The following is an 11,854-nucleotide window of genomic DNA, read 5'->3' as shown; positions in this document are numbered from 1 at the left end:
CCAGAAATGCAGATGGTTCTTTGAGAAGAAGGATACAGTCAGTCATGACAGAGAGAGTTGTACATAACTCACAACAGGGCTGGTTTTAAACATCTTTGTCAAGAGAAGAGAGAGGATGTACATCATGAAGTACTTCACTGTCTCCACATTAATCTTTACTTGGAAATACTGTCTGACGCTATAACTGTTACTTTGATATCTACCACCAAGTGAAGATTAGTAGTGTTTACTATGGTTTAAACACTTTGCAGGTATTACAAAATTGAATTCTTATACCAACTGAATGAAGTAAGTCACTGTTATCATTTTATAGGTGGAAAATTGAGGTAAGGCAAATTAAGAGTAAGGCAAGTAAATGGAAGAGATGGGATTCAAACCCAAGCAGTCTGATTCCAGATTTTGCATGTTCAGCTGCTATGTCAAACAGCCTCTCAATATGACTGCATTCTTTTTAACAGACGAACCAAAACCCACATTTGAAAGCACTCTGGCCCTTTTAAGGTTGTCATTTGGGAAGTACACACACCTTTCCTAGTAATGCTGCCACGGCTTCAATATTTCTGGAATGGATCCAGTGGAATTACCTTTAGAGCCTGCAGCTCATTCTTTGAATATCTCCTGTGGTGGCAAATCTTTCTTTGAAGGAGGATTTTATTTTGGATACAGTCAAAGTCCTTTGCAGCCAAGTATGATGACTAAGGTGTGTCTCTAAGCTGGGTGATGCCATTTTTGGTCAAAAACTAAACACAGCTGGGAGGCAATGAGACAGTTTCCTTCTCTGAATTGGCTTTGAGGACTGGTCCAAGGAGGAGCTCCAATCTTTGGTGCAATTGCTGCTCTGGGCTCACGGCTCACAGTTCAAAGTGATTAGACTTGGGGGAAGGGGCTGTCAATTACATATGTGAATTTTGGCATATTTATCTTCAAAGGTCACATCATTTGCCTCTGTAACTTGGATTTATTTTCTAAAAATTTATAATATCCAAATATTCAATAATTTCTCTAGGTTGACTTTTTAGTAAATTAAGTTGACCTATCTAGTTGAATGAATTAGGATGAAGCTAGCAAGGCAGGAAGCATCCTTTTGGGTCTGTTACACACAGTCTTTATTCTTTGCTCCATGCTGGAAGGGTTCCCTCTTCCTCGCTCTACCCAGTCCAACGGTGGCATTATCTGTGCATTCCACTTGTCATTCTGAGGAGCTGGGAAAGAATAGATCACATAAATCAGCCACTTTGGCTACTGCTGTTCCTTCCCCAATATCTAGAACACCTCTGCAATGGACCAAATGTTTGTGTCCCTGCAAAATTCCTATGTTGAAATCCTAGCCACCAATGTGACAGTATCTGAAGGTGAGGCTTTGGGAGGTGATTAGGTCATGAGAGTGGAGCCCTGAGGAATGGGATTAGTGCCCTTATAGAAGGAACCCCAGAGCGTGCCCTTGCCCTCTTTCTGCCATATGAGGACGCAACATGAAGGTGGCCCTCTGCAACTGACTATGCTGGCTGATCTCAGATTTCTAGCCTCCAGAACTGTGAGAAATAAATCTCAGTTGTTTATAAGCCACCCAGTCTATGGTATTTCGTTAGGGCAGCCCAAACTGACTAAGACAATATCTCCTGCCTATTTCAATTCCATTCAACCCGAAGCGCCATGTTTACTGTTACCACTCCTTTGAAATCTTCCTTGAGCTACGGTGACCTCTCCCTTCTGTACTTCTGACCTCACACCGCGCCTGCATGCAACTCAATGGACTCACTTCTTTGTATTGTTAATTAACTTTCCATGTGTATACATTTTATTTCTCCAGCTATATTGTAAGACTGAAAGCCAGATTGTTTTTCTTTCTCCCTCCCTATCTCCCTCCCTCCCTCTCTTCCACACTTTCATCTTTTCTTTTTTTCCCTTTCTTGTGGGCTCCTTCTCAGTCCCTTGGACAGTGCTTTGTACAAACCAGGGGCTCGGTGATGTTTACTGATTCTTACCCATATTTGTTATATCAGCAGAGTGGTAATCTAATTGCCCACCTTGCAGATTTATCTTCCTTAATATCATTTTCTTAAGAAAATTGTAAGTTGGTTTTTAAAATTTTTTTTTATTTTACTGAGGTCCTATTGGTTTCTAACATTGTGTAAATTTCAGGTGTACATTATTATATTTCAGTTTCTGTATAGACTGCATCATGTTCACCACCCGTGGTCTAGATGTTTCTGTTCTTGAAGGATGGGTAATTATATTTAGGGGAAAAGCGGCCTGAAATAAACATTTTTATTATTTGTTCAAAGTGATTAAGGGAAAATATATTGCCAAGAATTGATTCTATCTTCTTAACAAGTGATGTTTTTCTTAAGGATATGTTGTTAAGATATAATGGACTCTTCTTGCTACATAAAACCTTTGGGGCTGACAATTTGATTCTTCAGCAGTCTGTCAAAACATTACTTAAAAGTAAGCATTTATTTTAACAGTATATGTCTCCTATCTCTTTTGGGTTCTTAATATAGATAAATGTAACATCCAGTAGTCTGAAGACAAACAACTTTATTGTAACTAATGCTCTATAATGAACAAACCTTCACATTTTAGATTGCATCTTTTTTGTAGTTATTGATAATCAAAGTCAGGTATGTTAGAAAGAATTAAGGGTATGGTACTTTTTTCCCCCTAAAGTCCCACAGTTGTGGACGGCAAAGTTCCTCAGAGAAATAAATGTTCAGTTCTCTAATTCTGAACTGTCAATAATGCTTCTTTTTTCTTTTGTAAAATTACACCTTTTGTCTTCTCCCAATCATAAGAACTGAATATTACTGTGTTTTAACCGTGCCTGCAATTTTAGGGGTAGTCCAAAGTGAGGCTTTTAGACATGTTTACAACTGCATGGGATCAAAAGCTTTTCCAGGTGTTCAGTTTTGTTTACATTTTAATCTTTTAAATGTTTCACGTGCACATGGTAGTTAAAGAAAAACAATGCAATGCTATTATGACTTTTGGTAGGCAAATGATGACTTTTGTTTTAAGAAAGGAAAAAGGGAGAGCATAGACCAAAGATAAACAGGATACTCTGTGATGTCTTTAGCAATCCCGTATAGTTGTATCCTATATTCAGAGCTCCAATCTAAAGGCATGCTGAAGGTCCACACAAGGAAATTCTATTACCACTACTGCCTAATTATAGGATATTAACAATGTAGAGTATTAGAATATTAGTATTAGTGTAAGAGTATTTTAGTTAGGGAAACACAGGGTTTAACTGATAAATATTCTGCTTCTAAAAGAAATTGGCCTAGTTTTAAAGAGAACATTCTAGAATATCTTGTACTTTGATAACTAGATGTCATCTTTATAGATCTTCAAGAGCAAAGGACCCTGCTGGACTTGAAGTTCTATCATTCGAGATTGTGTATCCTTATTGTTTGAGATGAAGGCCTCCAGCCAACTTCCATTTATTCAGAATTTGTTTATCAAGCTAATGGATGGTTCATGCTCCCACTCTTCTTCCCTTGCCCCTCAAGTATCCTTTGGAAAGAGTCCCGTTTTTATCATTACCTCTGGCAAGCTCTGAGGAGAGGGGAAATGAAAGCCAAGCCTGTTGATTCTACTCTTGTTAACAACTTTGCTGAAAATTCTTAAGGTGAAACGTTCTGGAACATTCAGAACTGAGTAAACCAACTTGAAATAAGTGAAAAGCCAGAACAATAGTATAATGTCCCTTACTGCAGGCAGTTGCTCAGCTCTTGTGTTCTTTATTTGGTGCACATCTCTGCTTTTGTGCAACATGCAGCAGGGACCTGGTAAATTCTTAGCCCACTTTAAAGAAGAAAAAAGGAGAAAAATTCTGCACGCAACTAATCTAATACATGTGGTGAAGAGCTTCAGACAGAAATCAGAGCTCTCTGATCCTTGCCCATTTATTTAATCTTTCAGCTGAACTTCTTCATCTGCAACTTCAAGGTTGCCAAATGTGGCCTCTATTTGGGTCTCCCATTGTGTTCCTGCTTCAGCAGCAGTCCTGACTCTCTCATCTGTGGGAACTGAGACTCCCTGTGAAGGTCTTCATATTAATTCCCTTCTCTTCACTCAGCTTTTCTTTCATATATATGCATATATATTTTAAAAATCCCTTGGTATGTACTTCATGGAGCCACAATAGTTTTTTTGTTAGGTGAGGAAGGTTAGCCCTGAGCTAACATCTGTTGTCAATCCTCCTCTTTTTGCTGAGGAAGATTGGCCTTGGGCTAACATCTGTGCCCATCTTCCTCTACTTTATACGTGGGACGACTGCCGCAGCATGGCTTGATAAGAGGTGCATAGGTCTGCGCCTGGGATCCAAACCTGCAAGTCCAGGGCCGCCAAAGCAGAGCACTCGAACGTAACCACTATGCCACCGGGCCGGCCCCCATACTAGTTTTTTTTTTTAATCCTTAAGATTGAATTCTGAATAATGCAAGCAAAAAGTGACTTTCCATTTTCATTCTCTCTACTTAATTTTCTTCCTTTTGGTGCAAAATACAAGTTCTAGGAGGCTATAATATAAAATAGTGAATTTTTTGATAGTCTATGATAATATTTAAATCAGGCCTCTGTAGAAAAAGTGATAAATTCACAGCCCATTATAACAGAAAACTCATTTAATTGCTCTGTATTTTACAGTGCTACAAATAAAAAGCGTGTCTTTCTCTCTTCCTCCCTTGTTCCCCCCCTTCCTCTCTCTCTCTTTCTTCCTTTCTTTCTGTTACCACATGATCTCCTCTTGCACTCTGTACCAAGCTGTTTTAGAGAATGTTTCTGTGTTTTTTAAGTATGTATACCTTAAATACATTTATTCTCCCCCCAAAACAAGTGAAAGAGTAGACAAGAACACCAATATATGGCATATCTTAAATTACTCCAAATACTGAGATAGATTTGTAAATTTGGACTAAAGAAATACAACTTCTCTTTATTTATTTTATTTTTTTTTACCTTTTATTATAGAAAAAAATTACACAAAAGTAGAGAACAAAATATAACGAGTCTCTATCCATCACTCAGCTTTAACAATTGTCATCATTTTGCTGGTCTAGTTTCATCTCTCCCTGTCTTTTCTATTTTTGTTATAAAATTTTAAAGAAAATTCCAGACATATCATTTTACTTCAGTACCTAGCTTTAGTTTTTGAAATAAGAGACAATTTAGAAATATCTACCCTGGTTATGAGATGATAAGACCTTTCCACTGATGTGTTGTTTAAGGTAATAAACACTACTGTATTTATAGGCCATTATTCCATCTTAACATGTTACTATGTTAGTGCTTTTTGGATACTCCTTTCTTCTACTGCTAAAGGAACAAATTTCTTTGCTTCTTTGACAGTTTCCGTAAAGAAAATGAGGACAACTGAAAAGGACAATTTAAGCAATTTTGAAAGTTAGTTTCACAAAACTTCTGTAATAAAGAGGAATATCATCATCACACGTTGGCTTTATTCTTTATACATATGTCTACAGGGAAAATTGTAGTTTATTCCTTTGCTCTTAGCTTTTGGTGGATCCTTTTGTTCCATAGATAATCTCAGATAACTGAGAATGTTGGTGTGAAGCTTAAGCCCAGCCCTTTCCTCACTGCTGACATCATTGGCTACTTTTGCACCCTGGACAGCTGTGGAACAACAGGACTTAATAACACAATGAAACTCACACACGTAAATACACAATCTATGTGGATTTTATGCCTTATAGGAATCCATGAGTTTGATTCTCTGCGATCTCCTCTGGTTGCTAGGTACACATTTGTTTTTTTTAATTAAAGTGCCAATAACTCTAAATTCTTAGAGAGTTATTGTTTCTTCATCCTCTTTGCTGACAAATAGAGATAGAGAAGTAGGAAAATATAAAATGGTAGAAAACTCAAGTATTTGAATTTGGAATGTGATTTTGTACTGTTAGTAACATATAGTATACATCTCTTTGGAAAATATTTATATACTGAAGTTACAATATGAAGTCACTTAGTAATAAACTGACCAATTTATCTCTCTTGACTTCCGCCTCCATGCTTGGAATGGCCATCATCATCCAAATACCAACAAAACTGACTTTCTTGTATGACATGGTACTGCAAAAATGCTTCAGCTTTTTAAAGAATTCTTATTGGGGGCAAACTAAACAAAAACAGAAACTGTTTAACGTGTCTGTAAATTACTGATTAGAAAGAATTCACACAATTAAAACCACTCTACTTAGGATTTTCTTACCCTTTAAAAATAACTTCTATGAGAGAGTTGAGCTTTTGGTAGAAAATTTGGAAAATACATAAAGGTACGAAGAAGAAAATAAAAATAGCCAGTTAGGTTATTTTTGTGTATATGCATTGTTAAGTGTGAGTGTGAGAGTGTGTGTGTGTGTGTGTGTGTGTGTGTGTGTACAGCTTGGTAGCATAATGTGGTTTAACGCATAATAGTGGAGAGGGTACAGGCTCTCCAGGTTGGATGTTTGAGTTGGAATCCTTGCTCGGCCTCTTGCTATCTACTCCAGCTCAACCAAGCAGTTCAACTTCTCTTTGCCTATTTCTTTATCTTTAAGATAGGAATAATGATAATATATACATCACAGTTGGTTTTTTTTTGAAGTATTAACTGAGTGAATTTATGTAAAACACATAGTGAACTTCCAGGAATGTTGGCCATCATTATTACTATCTGAGATGCAAGTTTTATGTCATAAATAGTCTTCAATATACTCCTTTGATGGCTGCACTCAGATTTATGTAACACTAATATATAAATCTTTGTGAACCTTTTTGATTATTTACTTAGCATAGATTCTTAGGAGTAGAAATATCTATATCCAATAGTTTGACTATTTTTGAGGGTTATTCATTAAATAAAAATAATATCACACAGGCACAGTTCTAGGAGCTGGGGAAATAATAGTGAGTTAGAAGAGTATATGATTTCTGTGAAAAGTGACAAGAATGGAAATGGCAGAGTGTTTTGAAAGCATAATCTAGCCTGAGAGTCTTAGGAAGGGTTTCCCTGGAAAAGTGACCTTTAGTTTGAGATCTAAAGGATGAGTAGTGGTTCATTGGGTGGCCAGTTGGAAGCATGCGGTGAAACCAGCGGCCTGTGGGAAAGCTCTGAGGCAAAATTGGTTGTCTTTTGTGTTTAATGAAAATACATTTTTCATATTTTTTAAAGGATTCTTCTGAAACACAGAAATTTAAAGTTTTTAACCCAGTCAAATCAATCCATTTGTGTGTTTGTCTTTCATTTGTAATATCTTTCATTGTTTGAATGTTCAGACATCTGCCCTCGTCCAGAGATCAGATAAATATTTCTCTGTATTTGCAATACTTCTTAAGGTTTCATTTCAGTGTTTTTTTATATCTGGGTTTTAAGTTGATGAATGGTCTGAAAGAGGGCTTTAAGAAATTTTTTTTTGCAAACAAATTTCTATTTTTTTATTTAAGGCTATGTTTGGAATGATCCTTTTTTGTTCATAGATCTATGTTGCTAACTTCATCATATATTAATGTTTTGTGATTATGATAATTAAGGTTTATTTCCGAGCTATCTTTCTCACCCACAGATATGCTTGTCAATAATTCTACATGTACCACTTTTTTCTAATTGTAATTTTATGGTGCATGTTCAAATCAGGTTGAACAAGTATCTTACATTACACTTGTTTTTCAGTTGTGTTTCTCTTTATTCATCTTCACTAAATTTATTTCTTCAGATGAACTTTAGAATTGTGTTGTCAAGTTCCAAAAATTTATGAATGGCTAATGATTGGAATTTCATTAAATCTACTTATTATTTTAGGACAAAATAAAATGTTTACGATTTAGGGGGCTGGCCCTGTGGCGCAGCGGTTAGGTGCGGGCGCGCCGCTGCTGGCGGCCAGGGTCTGGAGCCCCGGGCGCCCATGGATACAATGCTTGTTGGGCCATGACGTGGCGGCGTCCCATATGAAGTGGAGGAAGATGGGCACAGATGTTAGCCCAGGGCTAATCTTGCACAGTAAAAAGAGGAGGATTGGCATGGATGTTAGCTCAAGGCTGATCTTTCTCACACACACACACACACAAATGTTTACAATTTAGAGTCAAGGAAATTTGTATGCCTCTTGCTTTATTCAAGTCTTGTTTTATGTTTTTGTAAAGTTTTGTGGGTTTTTTTCCTTACATATTTTGTTTGCCCTTACCTAGAGAGGGGTTTTAAAAAGAAATAGAATAGTCCTTACCTGTTGGTTATCCTTAGTATTTTTAACAATTTTAAACGGGTATATAGATATTCAATCATCTGGGACAGGTATTTTGTTGTAGATTGTACCTTAAATCCACAATACATTATTTTGCAACAATTCCTTTTGTATTTATTTATTTTTTATTGAGGTCACATTGGTTTATAACATTATATACATTTCAGGTGTACATCATTATATATTTGACTTCTGTATAGACTAGCTCGTGTTCATTACCAAAAGTCTAGTTGTCATTCCTCGCTGTACACGGTCCTGCTTTACTCCTCTCGCCCTCTCCCCACCCTCTTTCCCCTCTGGTGACCACCAATCTCTTCTCTGCATCTATGTGTTTGTTTGTTTGGCTGATATCATAATCTATTTCTACTTTCTTCCCACTGTTTGCCTGATAAATCTTTGGACTTCTTTGAAGAAACATCATTTTGATTTAGATAGTTTCCTTTTATTTATCATGTCATTGGATTTTATTTTTAAACACATCCTGAAGCTATTTGTCTTTTAATAGGAAAGTTTAAACAATGTATTGTCATGATCATGTGGTTGGGATTCTGTTACCTTACTTTTTGCTTTGCATCCTTTTATGTATGTGTTATATTTTACATATATCCTCTTTCCATGAAGAGACGTTTTTGAGTATTTATTTTCAAGAAATATCATTTATCTATATTTATCTAATTACCAAATTCAAAACCAAAATTACATCTTTTGGTAACTTCCAATATAATATAAGAAATTTCTATTCTTCTTTTATGATTTTGTCAATATGGCATTTGGTTTTAGACTAGAATTATTGTTATTAAAGTATTCTTCACTGTATATCTTCTAACTATTATTTTTGTATTTCCAGTTAATTTGAAACCATATTTTCGACAATTATTTATATTTAGCTATAAATTTAACTGGTTTCAATAGTTAGTAAAAATCTTGTATTTTTAACTTCCATTGGTTTTTAAGTAGAATGTAGTACACATCTTGTTGCACAGAACACCCCGTTCCCCGCAAAACACCAAAAAAACAGAAAAACCAAAATCTCTCGTGATCATCCATGATGTTTTTTTTTCTTTTCACATCTATATCCATCTGCAAATCTCAGTCTTGACTGCAGAATTTAACCTCTTTTTATCACCTCCATGCCTATCACCCTAGTTCAGCCCATCACTGTCGTTCATTGCAATGATTGCAATAGTTTCCTATCTTGCTTTTATCTGGCCCCTTCCAGGTTCAAATGTTAAGTCAAACCATATGTGTCTTCTGCTCAGTTCCCTCCACTGGCTCCCGTCTCACTCAGAACAAAACCTAAACATACTTCCTACTCTTGCAGGACAAGGGCTCAGCCCTCCACTCACCTCCTCTCCTTCCCCTCTCCTCGCCACTCTAGCCACACTGGCCCCTTGCTGTCTCCCCTAAGAAGTCCAGCTCACTCCCAGCTGCAGCAGCCACCTTTCTATTGTAATCTCATCCCTCAGAAAGCTGTCTCCCTGCATCCCTTTGGTTTCCACCCAATATCTCCTTATTGAGAAGCCTTCCTGGATTACTCTACATAAAATTGCAGTCCATCTCCTCATTCCAGCAAGTAAATGTTTGGTACTTTCTCTTAAGAGCAGCAGAACATAAAACAATAGTAATTGAAAAGAAAAAGAAGTTACCAGAGCTAAAAAAAAAAAATGCTAGGTTCCAAACAAATAATTGTATTGTAATTGTAGAAACTTACTCCTAAATAAAAGCGATGTGATTAACAGAAGGCTGCTGTAAGAAAAAGTTCAGGCTACTGAATTACGGAGACAAGAGCGGATTGACCAAAGACTGTCATTGGAACTTCCAAGACTGAAACCAAACGGAGGCAAGTGGGGTGATTGGGCATTGTGTATAGCTCTATATTCCTCCGTGACTTGCTATGTTCACGAGTTAGTATATTTTACGTCCTGCTGTTCTTAAGAGAAGGTACAAAACCTTTATTAGCTGGGAAAACCTGTTGATGAACCAAAGCATCTTCCGTGTTTTACTGTTTCCATTTCTGCCAATGTCGTATGAACTCATTCATGTCCCAGAAATATGTGTATGGCAGAACAGACTACACTTCTAAACTGGGGTAGCTTTGGTCAATTTCCTTGATAGGTCTAGCACCCCTAACTCTTATATTAATAATTTTTTTTCTTTTGGAAAACCAGCGAGACTAGCAAATGGTGGCTGTTGTGTATTGTTTCTAAGTCACATTAAGATCTGTAGTGGCCTTTTCTAGAAGATAAATTAAACAAAGAGAAAAAGTTGGAAACAATTTTTGTATAAAAGCTCTGATCCAAAAATTGTGCTTGCGCTTGCGAGGTGGTTATCGAAATGCTAAAGAAAGTGCCCATTGAGTGTTTGGAAAATCAGATGTTTGAATTAGTACTCAACACCATTCCCGCTCATCATTCATAGCTGCAACATGAGCCAGCACAAAAACTCTCCTTCTTTTAAGCTGGTGGCTGGTCAAGCTCTCAGAACTGGATGGGTGTTTTGAATGAAACTCTCTCTGCAGCCAAAACAGAGTATTTTAAAGTGCTCAGTTTATTGATAAAAGGAAAATCTCACCAGCAGAGGGCTGAAAAATAAGGTGGCAACTTAGAAAGTGGCTTGGCATTACTTTGGACTGAGAATGAAGAGGATGGCGAAAAATCGTTAGGCTGTTTTTATCTCTTCGTGTCTTGAATTTCAGTCTCCTTGCTTACTACATAAATCAATGTAAGCCTTTCAAAAGAAAAAACTCATCGGTGAATTAGGCAAGATTCAGAAATGACTTCTTTATGAGTTATCATTTTAGTTATCTCATTTTATCAAATAGCTTATGAAGTAATGAGGGCAAGGGCATTTCTTGTGTGTGTATGAATCCCTCATGTCGCTTACTATGGGGATTTGTACCAATGTAGACAAAGAAGTAATTGTGGTGGAGGTTGTTGGTGCAGAGTACTTCAGGCCGCTGAATTGTGTGGCCAAATTCTATGTTTGACTAAGGTCTATGGGCCCAGGACTAGTTCCCACAATGTGAGAAGACTTGACTTTTACCTTTTGGTCTGGTGGCCCCGCAGGTAGGAAAAAACTTAACCAGAAACTAACACGACTCTCCCCTCTCCTGCTCTACTCTCTGACCTACACACCTGACTCCTGAGACTCTTACATTCCGTTGCTCAGGGAAAGGACACTTTGAATTCTGAGGGCAAATTAGAAATTATCATCTGGATCTGAAACTAGCATGTTATATACAACTACTTGAGAAAACTATTCTAAGGAAGGTGAAAAAAAGGATGAAAATGTAAAGCTGGAAATGTCTGTAGTTAACCACGTAATCCAAGTCTTCTAGTAAGTAAGCTATTTCCTGAGAGAAATATAGTTACTTTGGAAGTAGTCAGAACTTTTCAAGGTCGTTGATGTACCATTTAGTATTTAGAATATAGTAACTTACAAAAGCTACCCAGGGTGGCCTGGGCGTTCCAGGGTTTCTCCAAAACACCTCATGTACTCCTGAAGAGCTAGTGGAACATTCGAAGGGCATGATTCACCACGCATGCCTATCCCAAACGTAATTTATAAGGCATCATTTTTCACTCAGTAGCTTAAATACTTTCACATAACTTTAC

Source organism: Ceratotherium simum, chromosome 27, assembly GCF_057802395.1.
Source record: "Ceratotherium simum simum isolate JZ-2026a chromosome 27, ASM5780239v1, whole genome shotgun sequence".
Lineage (NCBI taxonomy): Eukaryota > Metazoa > Chordata > Mammalia > Perissodactyla > Rhinocerotidae > Ceratotherium > Ceratotherium simum.
The sequence above is the reverse complement of the archived record's forward strand: the minus strand, read 5'-3'. Positions refer to the sequence as shown.